This window comes from Corvus kubaryi, unplaced genomic scaffold (genome assembly GCF_017639235.1).
Source record: "Corvus kubaryi isolate FWS band 111438036 unplaced genomic scaffold, C.kubaryi_AGA036_p1.0 37256, whole genome shotgun sequence".
In the NCBI taxonomy this organism is placed as follows: domain Eukaryota; kingdom Metazoa; phylum Chordata; class Aves; order Passeriformes; family Corvidae; genus Corvus; species Corvus kubaryi.
The window spans coordinates 7,630,158-7,648,602 of record NW_024581076.1 but is presented as its reverse complement, the minus strand read 5'-3'; the positions used below and the strand labels follow the sequence as shown (position 1 = coordinate 7,648,602).

Below are 18,445 nucleotides of genomic sequence, written 5' to 3'. Positions count from 1 at the left end.
TATTTTTAGGATTTAAGGACACTGCTCTCACACACTGGTTGTATCAGTGTGAACAACTGCAGAATGACTTGGGAAAAACTGCAGAACTCACCATGTCAAAAATCATCATTCTTTATCAACTGGATCATGGCAGTACCCAGAGGCCCCATTCAGGGCTCACAGCTCCATTGTGTCGGATACTGTAGACACATGTAATAAGAGAGATGGTCTATGCCCAAAGAGCTTATGATCTTAACCCATGATGAAAGACAACAGGTGTATAGTACAGACCCATGGGGGAAGGATAAGGGAAAAACAGCCTTGAGAATAAAAAGCAACAGGCCCAGCCAGTGACAAGTGTTTGGTGTCAGAAGGAAGTTTTAAGGAGATTTGAAGGAGAACAATAAAGGAGATTTACGGTTACTAATGGGGAGATTTTTCCATGCATAATGGCTAACTTGGAAGAGAACATGAAATTGCTTGTTAAAAAATTGGACTGTGGAAAAGTGAAGGTTTGTGCCACTGGCAAAGCAGAGGGGAATATTGCCGAGTGACCATAAGGGCCTTGTATCTGGTGTGCTCTCAGTCTAGAAGGAACTGGGAAAGAGGTTCCCAGGTCCTTTCTAGTGCTTTAAATTTACATTTCTAGTCCCAGTAAAGAGTATTATATGGAATTTTTTTCTCTAGTCCAGGCTTCAGTATTTTCTGTCTTGCACTTCACACCAGCTTACCTTACGAAAAATATCAGAAGGTAAAGAAGAAAGTATTGATATAGTTGCCTTTTTTTTTTAAAGGGACTTAAATGAAAGCCCATAGGTTATTTGCTATAGGAAGTTTAGTGTTATAAAAGTGTTATCTAAGTTGAGGCATCAATGTCTGAATTACTCATAAGTATCAAAGCCACACATGAATTATGCAGGACATCCCCAAAATTATACCCATCTGTGAGTAGGTGGTGTTCCAACCTTGCTTCACATAAAATCTATGTGTGATGTGTAACGCCAAACTTACCCCTTACAGAAGTTTGGCATTGCTGATAGCTGGGGCTGTATTAAAAACCTACACTTTTATCCCCAAGACACTGAGGCAGGAACATCCCTAACTCCCCTCTACTAGAGATTCACACCCACTTCCCTTATACCCTCCTGGAATTAAAGACTGCATCTGCCACAGTGAGTCATCAAGAGCTTACTCATCAGCTTTATGCAGGATTTTAACTCCTGAGAGCAGAACTGGTCAGAAGGAACCTGCATTTCTTGAGGAGCTCCTGGCACACATTCTCTTCACATGTACCACACTAACGTGACATCTCTGTCAGGTTTCAGTTATTACGACATTTTTAAAAGAAAACTGTTTCACCTGTACTCAGCCAACTAGTCCAGTTTTAAAAGATCTTTTCACATATCAATTTTTGAGTGTCAAAAAATAATTCAGCCTGCCAAAACAGTTTTTTCTTGGGTTTCTTTTTTGTTTTGTTTTGTTTTTTTAAATCCCCCTATATTGTATAATTTCACCAAGATCAGGATCTTATTCTGGACCTTTAATGTATCTAACTCATTTATTTCCCAACCCTTCAGACAGAGAACTAAAAGACTTAGTTATTAAAAAGAGAGTTCTTATGACTTTCCCATGAAACATACGGCATTTGCAATTTTTACTAAAATGTCTTGAGGCAGAAAACTTTTTAAAAGTTCTTTTTTAATATATAAATGGAGAATAATATAAAAAGTAATGCTATTTTCAGTTTTCTTGACAAATAAGATTTTTAGGGTATTTTAAAGCATGATATAAACCTGGATATGAGACTATTAATTAATCTTGTCTCACTTGAGGCTGCTAGAATTGAGACATCAAGATATAAACTGCTTGTTCTTTAACATAGAGAAATAGGAGCAATTTTAGGGCACAAATCATCTGACCTATTCTAGGCATCTACTTTAGGATGACATGACTCATGCTCTAAAGATGCTTAATTCTTCCTCGTGTATGGAGGGAGCCTATATTAGATGTAGACTTCTACATGACAGAGGTCTAGATAGGACTGCATGGATCCCACCTGCTGTGTTATACATGTGATTGAGCATTTCCCCAGAATGGCTGGTGAGGGCACTAAACTATTAATACAGCTACACAAATTAACACTCCAAAGAAAACTTATGTGATATCAGCAATGAAAAATTACTGAAAGTCATGATTATCAAACCTTAGGTTGACTGGAAATAAAGAAAACATGTGAAAACAAAACAAAGAAAAAAAAGCCATGTGATTCAGTTAACCAGATTAATAAAAAAAAAAAAATGTCTAGAATTTTAGAGAATTTAAACTAGAGGAACGTATTTGCTTTCTCACTTCAGAGACTGTAGAAAAAACAGCAGTATTTATGACAAAAAAGATTCCTATAAGAATTCCAGAATTCAGCAGGAAAGGGCATGTTCCCAGTTCATCAAATTTTCATGCTAGAATAGCATAAAACATGCAGTTTAAATGGCAATCTCCAAGAAAACACCAGCGTCAGTGTCACTATGCAATACACAGCAACAGTAGGATATCTAATATGGATTTTTCATGGTGTTACGGTATTTTGCTGTGTACAGGAATTAGTGAATTCACGTAATTAAACACTGGCAGAATATGATCTTTGTGACCATCCTAGGGAGGGAGTTATTAGGTTCCACATTTTAAGACTTCTTGATTTAAACGCAAAAGTAATACTGCCATTACCAGTCAGATAGAGTCAAGTGCATTGGCACAGGTGTCAATACAATCTTTTTGAATGCATGTCCTTGTTGGTGATACTTGAAGGTAGATAAGGTGATGTAAGTATCAAAGCTGCCAAATACATTTGAAATTTCTGTGATGTGTTTATTCATACATAGCTTTTATCTGCTGATTTTAGTAATGAATTGATTGTCCACTACATTTCAAATCCCTCCAGCTCAAGAGCCAAAGGGCCACTGATTGGAAAGAGAAAAGGGTAGGAAATCAGTTGCCATGTGTGCCGGTGACTGCAGAGGCCTCCACATGGCAACCAATTTGTGTGGCACAGCTCACAGAACTGCTGATTGTGAGAACCTGTTTGCCACAGCCAGCGTTTTGCCTTGTGCACCTTCCCTGCCCAAGCACACACGGTGTCTCGTCAGAGGTTTCTGCCTTCTTCATGCTCCCATACTGTCGGTGCTCAGTTGTAGCTGCAGTCTCAGCAGGGTTTGCCAGCAGGCTGTAGGGCATCCCCGAGGCTCTTCCTTTGGCTGATATTCTTTCTCTGTAGATAGTTCACTACCTGAAAGATGAGGCGGCCTTCATATACCAACCAAGGCACACAGCTTGACCATCAGCTGGACGCTACTTACCAGTGCTAGACTGGAGCTGCAGCCAGCAACCAGGTCCTCGCCACCTTGACGGGCAGGGATAAGGCACCTCTCGGCCCCTGCCCATCTCGGCAGGAGCTGGGTGTGTGCCCCACTTACCGCTCCATGTGCGCCGCGGCAGGCAGAGCAGCAGCCCGGTGTGCCGTCCCCCGACGGAGGAGGTCGGTGCCAGCTCCATGATGGCTCTATGCCCGCTTTCTGGAACGGCCAAAGGCCTTGGGAGCTTTCCCCATGGAAGGGACTACCTCTCCCTCCATGGCACCGTGGCCACCCAGGACATCTCATGCCGAATGGCCCTGAGCGCGGGCCTGCAGCGGCCACGCAGGGCTTCTCCTCCCCACGGGCCCGCGGCGCTGACCCCGCCGGGGCAGGAGGGGCCGGGCGCGGCGGGCCGGGGGCTGCGGGGCAGGGGCAGCCGCGCTTGTGCGGGGCTCTCTTGCCCTCTAGCGGGCGAAGCCAGCGGGGCGGCCCCGCCGTGCCCCCGGCCAGCGCTGCCGTGCCGCTCTGCCGGAGCCCGCGGCCCGCTCTGCCGGAGCCCGGCTCGAGCCCCGGGACAGCCCCGCCGCACGGCGCCGGCAGCGCGGGCGGACGGGCCGGGGCCGCGCCTTGGGGCCGGGCTGTGCTGCGGGCGCCGGGCAGCCGGGCTGGGCAGCGCGGCAGGAGGAGTGCTCCGTGCAGAGCGCCTGTTCACAATGCCGCCAGCAGCGCTCAGCCAGCTGCGGGGAGAGCGACCCAGCGCCACGGTCCCAACCAGCAGCACAAGAGCTGACGAGCAAGGCCATAATGGGGCAGTCAGAGACACCATTCGTCTTTGCGATCCCTTCAGCCGGTTGTGGTAGCTGACCATGACTCCTTAGCGGCGAGCACAGCTGCGGATGGGGAGCCAAAGGGGAGCACGGGACTATGCACCCCAGTTGCTGGGCAAGCATCGTGTGCCCGCTGCTGCTGAGGACGGCAGCAGTTGCTGAGGACAAGGGAGTGCCGGGCAGGGGCCATGCAGCGACCTGGAGGCAGCTCTGCATCAGCTGAGTAGGGGTGGAAGTGGTGCTGGAGGCTGTGTTTGGGAAAGGGGAGGACATCTATGCATGCTCATGTGGGGTGTTCTGACACATCATAAGAAGATCAGTTCTTTAAGTTGTGTAGCCTGTGTTTCCTAAGAATTCTCCTTTTCTGCTAACGGTTTAGAAAATATTTCAGTATCGTCATCTCCATCATCCTCCTCCTTCCCAGTTCCAAATCAATAAAAACTTAGTCCTTTCCTACATTATTTTAAATGTACTGTCTCCATCTAAAAAAAGTTCTTACACCATCACTAGGAATTCTTGCTTTATGTTTTAGAAAATTAATCTTTCTTTTTAAAACTGTCAGTGACTTTCTTCCTGTAGACTTCAGCTTGACTTTATCACTCTTCCCATTCTGCAAAAAAATTTTATACTTTTTCTCCCTCCCAAATTCAAAAATTATTTTCAGTAGTATATATTGCATTTTTACTCTGGCTGTTGTTGTAACCACTGAACCACAACAGGCTGAAAAGTTATCCTTTTCATGAAATATAGCTTGTTAGCCATCTAACAGAATTCAGAATTTGTTTTCTTCCTCTAAAGCTTTCCTACTCTCACTCTCATTTATAATTTCCCACTTTTGGGGAATCACTGATACCTCTGGGGTGGCTGTCCTCTCTCGTTGTGATTTCTTGAGGTAGGGTAGTGATGAGAAAGTCCTCTGTTTGCTGGTAGTGAATAGAGTTGGGTCACTTGGAATGCAGTCACGTGGAAACCTCCACTCTGCTACAGTTATTATAATCCTTTGCATGCCTGTGTCTGTTTCATTTGCTTAAATGTTATCCAATTACTTTGTTGATAACTAACATATTTTGCGTGGTTTTGCCTGATGATTTTCTTAATCATTCTGTTGCTATTTCACCAATAACTCAACAGTATGTAACTGCACTCTGATTCAGTGATGTGAAGGAAAAGAAAATAATATAACTGGTTGCTTTAAATAACTACCCTGGATATATACTCATGCTTTCCTTTTGGTTGGCAAAGACAAAAGTATCTCTGACTAGAATCTTGCTTGTTTCTCCTGAACTTACTGCTTTTACAGCAAGACTGGAGACCCTGCCCTCTTGTACAGGGAGCAAAGGGGGAGAAACTGGAGAAGTCAGTAGCTGTGGGGAGCCGAGGGACTGTACAATTACAAAGCCATTCCCCACAGAGGACTGCCATCTTCTGTTTAAGCCATTTCTGTTTGCCCAATCTGAGTAAGTTTATCAAGGGACTGGGCAAAAGGTGAAGGAGCAAAGAGAAGGGACCACACTGTACAAATTGCCATCACTGTAATCTTTTCATATGATGTTGCAAGCTACCAAAAATATTTTATATAGTGTCCCATTTGCTGGTGAGAAATTGGAAATGCCTGTGATGTGTATCTACAGATAAGGAGTTTTTCTACTCCAGATCTTTGCCATGAACAGCTGCAACCCATGTTTGCTGTTACACAAGGAGATAATAAATGGCAATAGCTGTCTCTTCTAGGCTAAAATAAGAGAAAATCAGGCTTTCTAGAGAAGGAAAAATAAACTTACAACAGTGGTTCTGAGCTACTACACAGCCCTCAATGTGACTCTCCCTTCCTCTCTCTGGATCTCAAGGCACTGCTTTTATGAGGGTCACCAACACACTTCTGAGTACCAGGCTGTATCTTTATCCCTAGCTAGAATATCTCCTCCCTGAGGACAAGTGGAACAGAAAAGATTATCCATTCCTTTGCCCCCACTCCTCAAAATTCATACTGGTTTCCATATCCTACCCTTCATTTCTCAGAAAAAATTGTCAAGGAGATGAAAAGCTCCCTACTAACAAGAATTTGCTTCTCTGCCTTCATAGCTGCTCTTGACAAAAAGCAGCTTTCCCACCCTGTTGTTTAGATTTCATCAAAGTCTGCAAACTTGAAATCTGCCATAGGAATTTCAGTCCCCTCCCAGAAGCTGTTATTCCAAGAGAGCTTAGAAATTCATCAGAGGGTCTAAAAAACACATCAGCACTGGGAATCCACAACTAGGATTTCACGCCAGAAATAGATGCTGCCTGAACTACTTTGCTTTTTCTAGGCATTGCAGTGAAATCACTGACAGGCAATGGGGAAAGAAACTGTTCAGGAGGTTCCTGTGCTTCCTCTGCTTTATATATTGCTCTAAGTTTGAGGAGGAGAATGAAAATTACTGTCAGGGATTCTCAGGGACTGACTTTATAGCACAACCAAGCACTGAGAACTCACTTCTGCAGATACAGACAAATTGGCTGTGACTACCTTGCCTTTACTGCAGTAGCACTGCAGCCAACAAGAACTAAGCATGCAATATTGAGACATCAGGCAGACATCTAGTATTAGGTATTCTGCTTTTTTTAATGGGGCACAGGCTTGTGAAGAAACACATGGCAAAACCAAAGGAAAATTATCTTGCCAAGCCTCATGTTATGCTATTTGTATAAATCTTGATATGAACAAGCACAAGGAATTTGCTTGACCTTTCTGGAATTCATACCTTGTGTCCCTGTAATCATCTGAGTGTTCCAGCTCTGTATCTGGGAACCTGGTTCTGCTGCCCTGCTGGGGGCTGCTAAGGAGAGCTCTGATACACCGAGCTTGTAAGCTCTCTAGAGTAGATGTTCTCTGCTTTTGTCTTCCAGTGGGGTGATGGTGATGACACTGCAAACCCCACTCCTCAAAAAAAAATAGAGCAAACTCCCATCTTAGGTAAGCTATCACAGAACCGCTCTATTGCTGGAGCTTTGACAATTGACATGAATGCAAGACAAGCAAATTCGAGTCTTTTATTCCCTCAGGTAAAAAATCCTTTTATAGTTCATCATTGCAAACACTCAGAATTTGTGGGCCATTCTAAGTCACAGCTTACATAATTAGGAAGCTGTGGAAGTCACCACAGAACAGATGAAAGCAAAACCCAGGTACACCAAGCACAGGGAGATGAGCCGAAAATCTAAGAACTGCTTAAACATTTACAGAGTCATGCAGTGAATTTCTGGAAAGACCGTTTGCAGTCCAGGTGCTCAAAATACGTGACTCTTAACTGTAAAAGTGTGAGGACTGAGGGCTCAGTAAATGCTCTTGAAGTCCTCTCTGTAGATTTGATTGTCACTAAATTTTTCCTGCATGCAGGTTTTGGTCCAGTAGTCCCCATATTTTATTTATAATTTAAGTCATATGCTGCTTTCATAATTTTTTGTCTAGTCATTTAAAACATCTTTGCACTGTATTCAGACAAGACAAGTCTTGGGGGTTATTACTATTATATTTTCCATTTTCCTTCGGTTTAAGCAAACTCTATATAGCACAGAGTTTATGAAACACTTCAAAAACACTTTGAAACTTTACTTCAATGCTACTCAAAAGTTGAGGCATTAGAGTTGTCTGTTAACAAAGAGAATGAAGCTTATTTCTTAACATTTCTGTAAGGTAAAAATAAATCTCTAAGACTTTTAAGTAAGTTTTTAAGTGATCTCAAACACTCATTTGTAACACAAATGCCACGCTCAAAAATAACCATGCTGGTAACATGCTTTGAAAAAGTAAGCCATTTATAAGGATGTTTTACAAGTGGAGTCTCTCAAGAACAGATAATCAAAAACTTCCATTACTGAAATATCTTTAAATTATGCATTTATAAGAGCAAATATTCAAAAAATGGAGCATAAATTAAGACTGAAAGGCTAAGATTCTCAGAACTGTTGTTGGTGTCTCTTTTTGGCCAATTACATTCAAAACCTCTGAAGACATCTTACCTGAGTGCTCAGTAAGTGAACTGCAGGAAGTACTTGGGAGAAAAATAGGTTCATTAAGATCTCTTCATAGAATCATAGAATTGTTTAGATTGGAAAAGAACTCCACGATAATTGAATCCAACCATTAACCCAGCACTGCCATGTCCACTGACACTAAACCATGTCCCTAAGTGCCACATCTACACGACTTTTAAACACCTCCAGGGATGGTGACTCCACGACTTCCTGGGGCAGTCTGTTCCAATGATTGACAACTCTTTCCATGAAGAAATTTTTCCTAATATCCAGGCTAAAACCTAGTCTGGAACAACTTGAGGCCTTTCTCTCTCATCCCGTTGCTTGTTACCTGGGAGAAGAGACCGATCCCCACCTGGCTACAGCCTCCTTTCAGGCAGCTGTAGAGAGGCATAAGGTCCCCCCTGAGCCTCCTTTTCTCCAGGCTAAACACCCCCAGCTCCCTCAGCTGCTCCTCACAGGACTTGTGCTCCAGACCCTTCCCCAGCTCCGGTGCCCTTCTCTGGACACGCTCCAGCCCCTCAATGTCTTTCTGGCAGTGAGGGGCCCAGAACTGACCACAGGATTGGAGGTGTGGCCTCAGCAGTGCCGAGTACGGGGGGACGGTCACTGCCCTGGTCCTGCTGGCCACACCACTGCTGATCCAGGCCAGGATGCCATTGGCTTTCTTGGCCACCTGGGCACAGCTGGATCATGTTCAGCTGCTGTTGACCAGCACCCCCCAGGTCCTTTTCCACCAGGCAGCTTTCCAGGCACTCTGCCCCAAGTCTATAATGTTGCATGGGGTTGTTGTGACTCCTCAATGTCTTTAACTATTTATTTACTTATGTCCTAAGTAAGGTAAGGATTTCAGTGCCTGAGGTTAAGCTCCCACTGTTTAAAATTCCTGGCCTCATCTTTTTGTAGTGAGATTACACTTCCATTAATTTGTGGCACTTTTTTCATGTGAAAATTTAAAATACTCACTTTACATCACTTCATACCTCCTTAGCTCTTCTGAAAATTATGTCAACCCAGTCTAATCACTACAGGTTTCCTATTTCACAGGATACATAGACTGAAGATTTCCTATTTCATGGATATACAGCTATGATCTTTGCTTTAGAGTATTTGGGTAGTCACAGGGGTAATCCTGCCAGGAAATGGAGAACAGACATGAGCTGCCAAGAAGGCTAAAAAGCATATTACTTTTTAATTCATGGTACCTTTTTATTCACATGATTCTTAAGCAAACTGAAGAGAAAAGCTGGTGCAGGCAATAAGACAGCATGCAATATACACCGCGAGACAAAGAACATTTTGAACTTCAATACTAAATTCTGCCTGTAACTGGCCTTCCCAGCAATTCCTTTCAAGAGTAGTCCTTAGATAAGCTATTCCTGAGTAGAAGGTAAAATTACATAGTTTTTACATCCTTTAAACAGCATTTAAGCACAGAGATCACAGTCTTTACTCCTTTTATTATTAAACATGGAGGCAGTCTGGCTCCTCTACACTCTTTTAGGTGGGCAGCACAGGCATACAGCTCGCAGCTATTGTGTGTTCAGGGACTTGGGGCTGACTGCAGCTGCTTTGACCCTCAAGACTTCACCCACCCTTGTCAGGCTGCAAATGCAAATCCTACTTCTGTCCACTGGCCAAAAATATTCAGCAGGAACCTCAAACCTCCTGAGGCAAGATTCACACAAGTGGCTCCAGTTTCAACTGCTTGATGGTATAGAACTGCACGAGCTTAACCAGTCTTTCTCCAAGGGGAAATATAAACAGCTCAACTCAAGGTCAGTTATGCCCAGAACATTACACAACATTAATTCACACTGAGCTGGAGAGGACAAGTTCCTGACATTGCACTCTTTCTTAAATATATTCACAAATGCAGGCACCCTTGCTCCTCCTAATGCTGATATTTAGAATACATGTAACTGCTGAAAATTAATATCCATCAGGCTGCATTTACCAAAAGTAAAAAAAAAAAGACAGTTCCATCTTCAATGAGAACCAAACTGGGTATTTAAACACACAAAAGAAGAAAAAGGCAACATTCCTATCTCATGAGAGATACAGGTCCCAGTCCACCAAACAAACCACCAGTTTAGACTGACAGGCAAGGATTTCTCATGCTGCAGAATGCTGTCTCATGCTCTTCGGAGGATGTCTGTTCCCAGTCACAACAGCCTAGCTGGCTCCCATCAGTTCCAGCATTTCAATAGTACTAACTGCTGCTGCATGGCAAGTAGTGTTGAGTCTGCAGAAACTCATCCAATCTCTTTTTGCTGACAGTATAAGCTATGAGATTACAGCGTCATGTGAGCTGTTTTTACGTGTTGTCTTCTGGGGTTTGTTTTCTCCCTCTGATTGCTTATAATTATTGAAAGGTTCTTATCCTTCCCTGCTTCTTTACTTTTTGAGCAAGATGCAATCAACTCAATTCACTCATCTCTGATCTCATCTCCAGTTCTGCTCTCAGTATGGAGCTATCTCATTAGCTCCACATTTCACTGCTGCCTTGCCTTTCTTCTTAGTCATGCTTTAATGTGGCTGTTTGATGACTAAAGCAAGAAATACTTACTCATGTACTGTGTCCTCAAGCTCTGAATCACTGAGCATTTAGCACAAAATTCTAGCACTTTGCTCTTAAGAATGACACCCAGAGACTTTGCAGTGGGTATTATGACATTTCATCATGTTCCTCCCTTTCTACTAAAAGTTCATTTAGTTCTTCTTCTGTAACAATAAGATCCTCTTCAACTTTTTTTTACCAAATTTGTCATCCTCAGACTATAAGGTTCCTCAAAGAACTATGTCTGTAAAACAGAGACTAAAAGAATAGGGAATTCAAGAACAAGTCCACGTATCTTCACATCAGCTATGGCCCTGTACCATAACCTCTTTGTCAAAACTACCTTCAGCACCAAGCCCTCTGCCTTGTAGCACAGACATCTTCTGAAATGACAGGAGCTAATATATCCTCCTCCTCCTCCTCCTCATGATGTGAGCATTCTCAGCTGTGGAGGGTTACAGCTACGGCAGAGCCAGATGAAGAGCTGATTTACTGTGTCCTGTCAATGATGTACCACATCCATACAGAGACAATCCCCTTTGCACAAAGTGGTCAGTAGAAATGCTCAAACCTCGAGCTCTTCCTTTAATTAAGCTTTTCAATATTAAGCAAAATTTCAGACTTTTTTTTTTTTTTTGTCTTTCTTTGTATTTGTGTGACCATTATTCTCAGTGATTTCTAAGTGACAGTGTACCTTCAGGAGAGGAATACTCTATGACATCTTGGTTCTCTGGAACACCTCTTTTTTATTCTTGTTTAACTCTTCTGCCAGTTTTAATACAGCCAGCAGTCTTTAACAGATGATGAACCAAAGAGAACCACAACTTCAGATTTTAAATATCTGGAAGTCTGTAGAAGTCCCCAGGAAAAAACAAAAACTCTGCTTCAGTTTAAATTGCGTACAGACTGGCAGCACCTTTGGAATTAAAAGTCTCCCCAATACAAACACAAGTAATGTAATCCCAAAATAACAGGCTGTCTTAACACATATCGATACATAAAATACAATCTGTACCACAAATTTGGTTAGGAGGGTTGAGGGACCAAGACTCAGAGGAGACTAACATGAGCTCCAAGAAAAGGAAAAGACTTCTTTTATTGGGTTTCTGTTTGATTGGTTTTGAACAGGCCTTTTATTCAGCACTTCCTGACATGAAACCCTGATCCAGAAGCCTTCCAAGCACAAACCCCATCCAGAATTCAGCAGAAGTTCAGTGGATGCAGAACTCATGGGATTACGTCTGGTACGCTGTGTACAGTGGCAAGTGCTCATATATGCACATAAACAGCAGCATCTCCTTTCTAACAGAAATTTAGAGATTTGTAGGCAGAGTTGCAGTGCTACATTATAAAGGGACACTGTAAGTCACCGAAAAATCTAAAAAGAGAACACTCTTTCCCCTGAATTGAGGATTTTGGGCTGAGGTTCTAACCTTCATTTCAGTTTGTGACAAGTAAAAGCTACAGATAAATGAAAACAGCATTCCTCTTTGTCCTCTCATCATTGTAACACTCTTGATCACAACATTATTAGATATTTTTCAGGCTGCTAATTCAATGCCCACCAGCAATTATTCTCTTTCCTCTTCAAGCACATTCTTAATGTTATCCCATCCAAAATTCAAGTCTGGTAAATACAATAAATTTGATTATAACTTAGATTCCCTAGTTATTAAATTTGTGTCTTTTCAGAAACCAGGCTGAATCTAAAGGAGAAAAAGCAGCAAATTATACCTGACAACTTTAATGCACTTATAACTATATGAATAAAAGATGTGATTCATCATAGATAGTAAGTCTTGCAAAAACTTTGGGTGAAATGAGAAAATAATGCTAACAGCTTTGCAAAACTACTTATAATTTAAAATCATTTGAGAGGCGGGGAAAATGTGGCAGATTCTGAAGACTACAAAGTGGTCCAAATTGCATTAAATTTTCTCTTGCAGAATTTCTCTTTTTGTGACAGCAGTAATTTTTACTTTCATAACGGCTGATGTAAGATCAGCTATGGAGAATCGAGACAAGACACCTTTTGTGAGTAAACATCTTACCATTCTCTGATTTGCTAGAGGACAGTATAAACCCTCACTTTGTATTCACAAGCCTAACACACAGTATTTTTTATTACCTCTATGACAATAGAGTTGTGTTTTGTACAGTATCAGTATGTAACTGCAGCATGTACAGGAGAAGGCAGGACAGATGATATCAATGTCTAAACCCACTTCTATAGGACATTCAATATTTGTTCTGGCTAAGCTGTTTCTAAGGGTAGGGGGTGAAGATGATGAATAAGGCAGATTAGGTTTTAGGCCATCAAGTGTATGTAGAAACACAAAAGATAAGTTCTGGACTGAAGTCCAGAATAGTTTTGAGAGTGACTTCAAGCATCTTAAATCTTAGAGATTGTCTCAGGGAATATAAGGGATTTTTAACTTGTATCATTATATACAAAGGAATTAGAATGAGGTGCACTAAATAAGGCATAAAGGTAATGGTAGTGGTTCCCACCATGCTTTAGACATTTTTTCTTACATCTTCTTGTTACTTGCTTTTATTGGACCATAGTCTGTCCTATCTCTTCAGAATGTAAGTTACAACAAATTAGAATCAGTGGGGTTATAGCTAGGAAAATTTAAAAACTACATGTAAGATAGATCTAAGAAAGTGGTAGTAGTAGCATCAGACTGACAGACATCCTTGGATTTAAAATCAAACATGGACGCCAAAAGTTTGGTAATGCAGAAATTTTTATTTTATTTTTTAAAATGTGCAATAATCAACCAGAAACTGGCCAAATAAAGCAATATTTGCAGAAAATGTTACAAATAGTGTCTGCCTTCAGGGATTATTTCCAGTTCTGTCATTGCCTTGTTTTAAGATCTTAGGCAAGCCATTTCAGCCTAATGTGTTCCATGGTACAAAAAAAAAAGGTACTCAACCTCTAGTGACCCTCCACAGATGCTGTAATACCTAGTTCTTGGTAAGGTACCCTAACCTTTCAGAGCAGCAAGGTCCCCTGTTGCTCTCCCTGCAGGGATCCTGGTACCATCCCACCAGTGGCAGTTGAGTTTCTGGTGATCAGCAAGTAAACTTAGTTGCTGAATATACACAGTATTACATATAATAAAACAGGGATTATATAAAAAGAGATTGAGGAGGAGAGTACACTAAAAGGAGAAGAAGACAAAAGGGATTCCCTGGGTGTTAAGTCATTTAGATCCTACTTAATCTGTAACAAAAACTGCTAGCATACAATTTATTCAATAATGCAACACTTATTCCTCAAACTTGCCTTCCACTTCGTCCATCCAGGTCTGACAAGAGCAGTGGGCTGTTTGAGATGTTATCAGCACTGACAGACCACTGTCATGGGTAGATTTGGGGTAAGATCACACCATGGATAGTCCCCGGTTTCCAGCAGGTTACCCGCAGACTCTTCTGGTCCTCAGCGCTTCCCTGGTGCCAGCTTTCTGGAGCTTCTCAGGGCTTAAGGAGTGGGAGGCTCCTGACTGACCTAAGGTCCTCTGAGTGAAAATGGCAGTTTCTCTTGCTGCTGTGGAGAACAATAAATAGCTTGCTGTCATCAATCACCCCCTCCCTTCTCTCAGAACCCCACCCAGCTAAACTTAGGGGCAATCTAGCATGGTACAGTGAGTACTCCTAAACGCCTTCAACTACCACAGGCAAGTAGGCAGGTATCCTCTGGAACATTGGATAATCTACCTTTGTGAGCTCTCTCCAAACTCTCTCTGCAGCAGATGATAGAAGTAATGTCTGAACTGACAGAGGATATACATATTTTTCATGCAAGTCAAGACATAAAAAAGACATAAATTCCAGTGCTCCCAAATACAGATGTTCATATGCCCAGTAACAAGTTAGTACACAGGGGAGGAGTGAGGATATCACAACTTCTCCCATGCAACATTCTTCCCTCAGCTACACCTTGAAGTAACACATCCCTGCTTTCATCTGTCATCAGGGTGGCACCCCATAATCAAACTCTGTCTATCTCCTTTGTTGCCAGCTCTGACAGCATATGTGCCCAGCAAGTTTGATATCCAGATCTGCAAGAGTTCCTTTCCAAGAATCTCTGCAGCAACCATACACAGTAAAGAAAAGCAGTTTACAGTGCAGATGTTTACAGCTGAACAAAAATTATCTCAGTTCCCCTCACAGTCAGAAAGACTGACATGGGTATTTCTTTGGTTGAGACTCAACTGAGCCACTTCAACATTTATCTTGGGATGAGACAAATCATGCCAGAGATGAATACTTACTCCATTAACAAGAGCGTAAGGTGATAAATTCAGGTGCAGACACCTATATGTAGACATTTCTTTTCAGTGGGATGAACCTTACCCATGTCTTACACGCCCCTGCCCTTTTACACCAACTTCCCTGTGCATGCTTTAGTCCCACCAGTCTCCTCTGTTCCTCAGAATTTAAGTTACGGCTGATTTGCTGTGGATCCTCTGGACTACTTCAGCTGAATCTCTCCACTATAGACCAGGCACAGACAGTATACACCTAAGCTGCAAGAACACGAGACCCACGAAAATGCCATGTGAATAGGAGATTCCCTAAGTCTTGTGAACATGACACAGTCTGTGTATCTCAACTTTTTACTCTTGGTATAGCTTATGCCTTCTTGGACACGTGCAATTCAGATATTCCAGAATACCAACTCCCTCAAGTTCCCCCAAGACCTTTCCCTTCTCTAGAAAAAGGTTATGTAACGGCTTGAAAATCCTCTCTGGGTGTGCTCAGCCAAACAGCTCCCGCATGACTAGTGCCAAATGGGGACTGTCAACTTTATCCATAGCTTTGTCAGGGATTTTTGTTAGTGCCATTATTACTGTGCCTTTGTGAGTGGATCCAACAGCCCCTTTTGATGCAGCTACAGACTGAGGATCCCTCACTAGCAAATATACCAAGACTGCCCACAATATTTACATGAATAGTAAAGCTGTTTTTCAGCTCTGCAAGTGCCAAATGCAGACATCTATGGAAAGAGATTCTCCTGACTACAATGAACTTCGTACTAGGACTTTCAACACTTTTATGAAAGGATCGCAGAATCTTTTACAGTGAAGGTTTGTGTCTACCACACACTCATTCTACTAGGTTAGATCAGACCCTATACTAATTTTAGTTACTAAACATACATACATGGAAAATAATCATGCCTTCCCCTGCTTATACAAAAATATGTGCAATCACAGCTCATAAATAGTGTTCTGAGCAAAAGAAGAAAATGCTGCTTGAAATAATGGAATACATTATAGAAAACAGTAATTTAGAGTTTTATAATTCCTTTCTTTTTCACAGAAATAATTATATATACTTCATCATCTTCAGTAGTATTAAAGACGTGATAGTTAAAGTAACTTTCATTAATAAATCACAGTAGCAATGCAACATGTTATTAATAGCCGCTTTAGACTGCAGTCTGGGAAAAGAAACAAGAAAGAAATACATGATGCTGCTTCCACTTCAACACTTCCAGAAAACATATATTTTAAAAATATTTTACAGGTTAAAATACTGATAATTCTATAATTGTTTCTTTAGTAATACTGTGAAGTAATGCCTTGCCATCTTTATAGTATTTTTTGAACTACATAACAATAATTATTTTAAATTATATCAGTCTCAGTCACACTGCATTTAAAAATATAACGTCAGAGTCCCTAATAAATCCTTCTGGTTTTTCAAGTAACACAGATAAAATTAACTTTGCTAATCTTGACATGTTTTATTGTACCCTTGTGTACAATTTCTATCCCTCTCTCTAAGTACAGGATCTATACAGCAGAAAGTCTTAGGCAATCTTAACTACAGTTATTGCTGCCAACTCTTCCTATAAAACTTAGGGTGAAATACTGGTATAATTAAAATCGGTTGCAATGCTCACAGATTTCAGAGAATGAAAGAAAAGAGAACAAACACTCCCTGAAATATAGGAAGGTACCAGCAACACAATTCTATATTTACATAGGAAGCACTGGTAATAAGATTTCAGGAAACCTTATGATTAATATATTATAGGCAAAATACATATATAAATGTGTATATATTTGTATGAATATAAAAATACAGGTTAAAAGTCAAAATGATAGGATTTCACTTAGATATAGGTCTCTCTTTAATCAGTGCTAGCAGCATTGCAGAAGAATTCTTGCAAGGGAAGAAAAATGAAGTAAAACCTATTCAGCTGGAAACATGAGGAAAATACAACTGCTAAAACACATAATGTAATTCTATTGAACGTTAAATGTTTTCAGGGGACCTCTATTATTGTTGCAAAAGTGTCATGGGATCTTATCATTAAAAGATAAAACAGCAGTTGAATCACAGTTCTCACCTAATAGCAAGAAAGTCCCCAGTCTTCAAAGATTTATGTATACAGCTAATTTTATGCAGTTGAAGAACCACAACTTGTTTCAGACCACAGAATTTTTCAAATTGCTTAAAATTAGGCATAATATATGAAACTTGTCACAGAATCGAGACCTATAGCCTTACTTGGAAAGTCATAGCAAACATACTTTTCAAATTAAAAAATGCATATTCCTTCACAAGAGAGTATCAGTCTTGATTTGTCTTTTGTATTCACATTAGTGTTTAAGCAGTCTGTGTACCATTTCTTTTATGAATCAAATATTTATCACACAAAGGTCACTGCCAACTTAGAAATTGTATTTTAAAATCTTTCCAGTTCCATTACTGGTATCTTCCATTCCCAAACTTTTTTTTTGAGTAAGAATTTTGCTTTCAACTTTTTTCTCTGATTTTCAACTTAACTTAAAAAATGTAATTCTGAAGTTTGAGGGAACTTGCTACATAAGCCAGAAATGTTTTTCAGCTAACTAAATACAAAGAGTGTGGGGAGACAGTGTGTTAGAAAGGTCAGTATAAATGAATGCTATGAGAGGTATTTGGGGACACATATCTGAGATAAATTTTAATTCTTTTCCTTTTAAATGGACTCTATCATGATAAGCTTTCAAGTAACTTTAGCAAGTTGAAAATATTTGAAGATAAGCTATATTTATAGTGTAGCTCCTAAATGCAAAGATTGCTGTGAACTCTTATTTATGAGCTGAATAGTGTTATCTAGCTACAAAATGTTCACTTTTTTTTTCAGTTTTACTAGCGGATGGATGTTGACTGTCTGGTAATTAGTTCCATTTCCACCACCTCCAAAGCATACAAAACAATGGGACTTTTTGTAAATTAACAGCACATTGTCATGTTAAAAGATTCTTCATCAGAGGAAGGTATTTCAGATTCCTTGAAACTAATCTCTCCTCTATTTGTTGTTTGGAGGGGGTTTTTTTGTTGTGGAGGAGAGATGGGTAGAAATTACAAAAATGCTCAAGGTTGAACAGGGCTCTGAGCAAGCTGACCTAGCTGAAGGTGTTTCTACTTATTGGAGGGAGGAGTCTGGACTAGGTGACCCTTAAAGGTTCTAACCTGTGAATAATAATCTTTCTAGCACACAAAGCAGCTTTGAAAACCCCTGAAGTCAACCTCTAGCCTTCAATATGAAGACCTTGGTAGGACTTTTGAGACTCTGGATAGAGATCAAGGTATCAGCTGGCCAACTTCTGTGACTGTCCAGTTCTGTCCAATTACCCTGTACCTTTCTAAGTATGCTAAGAACATTTTGTGTTACCACTTTTTGGAAAACTTGTCTTCCCTGCGCTTAC

The 18,445-nt window shown here is 40.9% G+C and overlaps 1 long non-coding RNA gene across 1 annotated transcript; it reads right to left on the bottom strand.

Annotated features, from left to right (window-relative positions):
- Window positions 1-13,459: 13,459 nt before the first annotated feature.
- LOC121662609 lies at window positions 13,460-18,445 on the bottom strand. Its single transcript, XR_006015340.1, has 2 exons — window positions 15,011-18,445; window positions 13,460-14,283 (listed from the first exon to the last, which is right to left on the bottom strand). It is a non-coding gene; the product is annotated as an uncharacterized LOC121662609 (long non-coding RNA).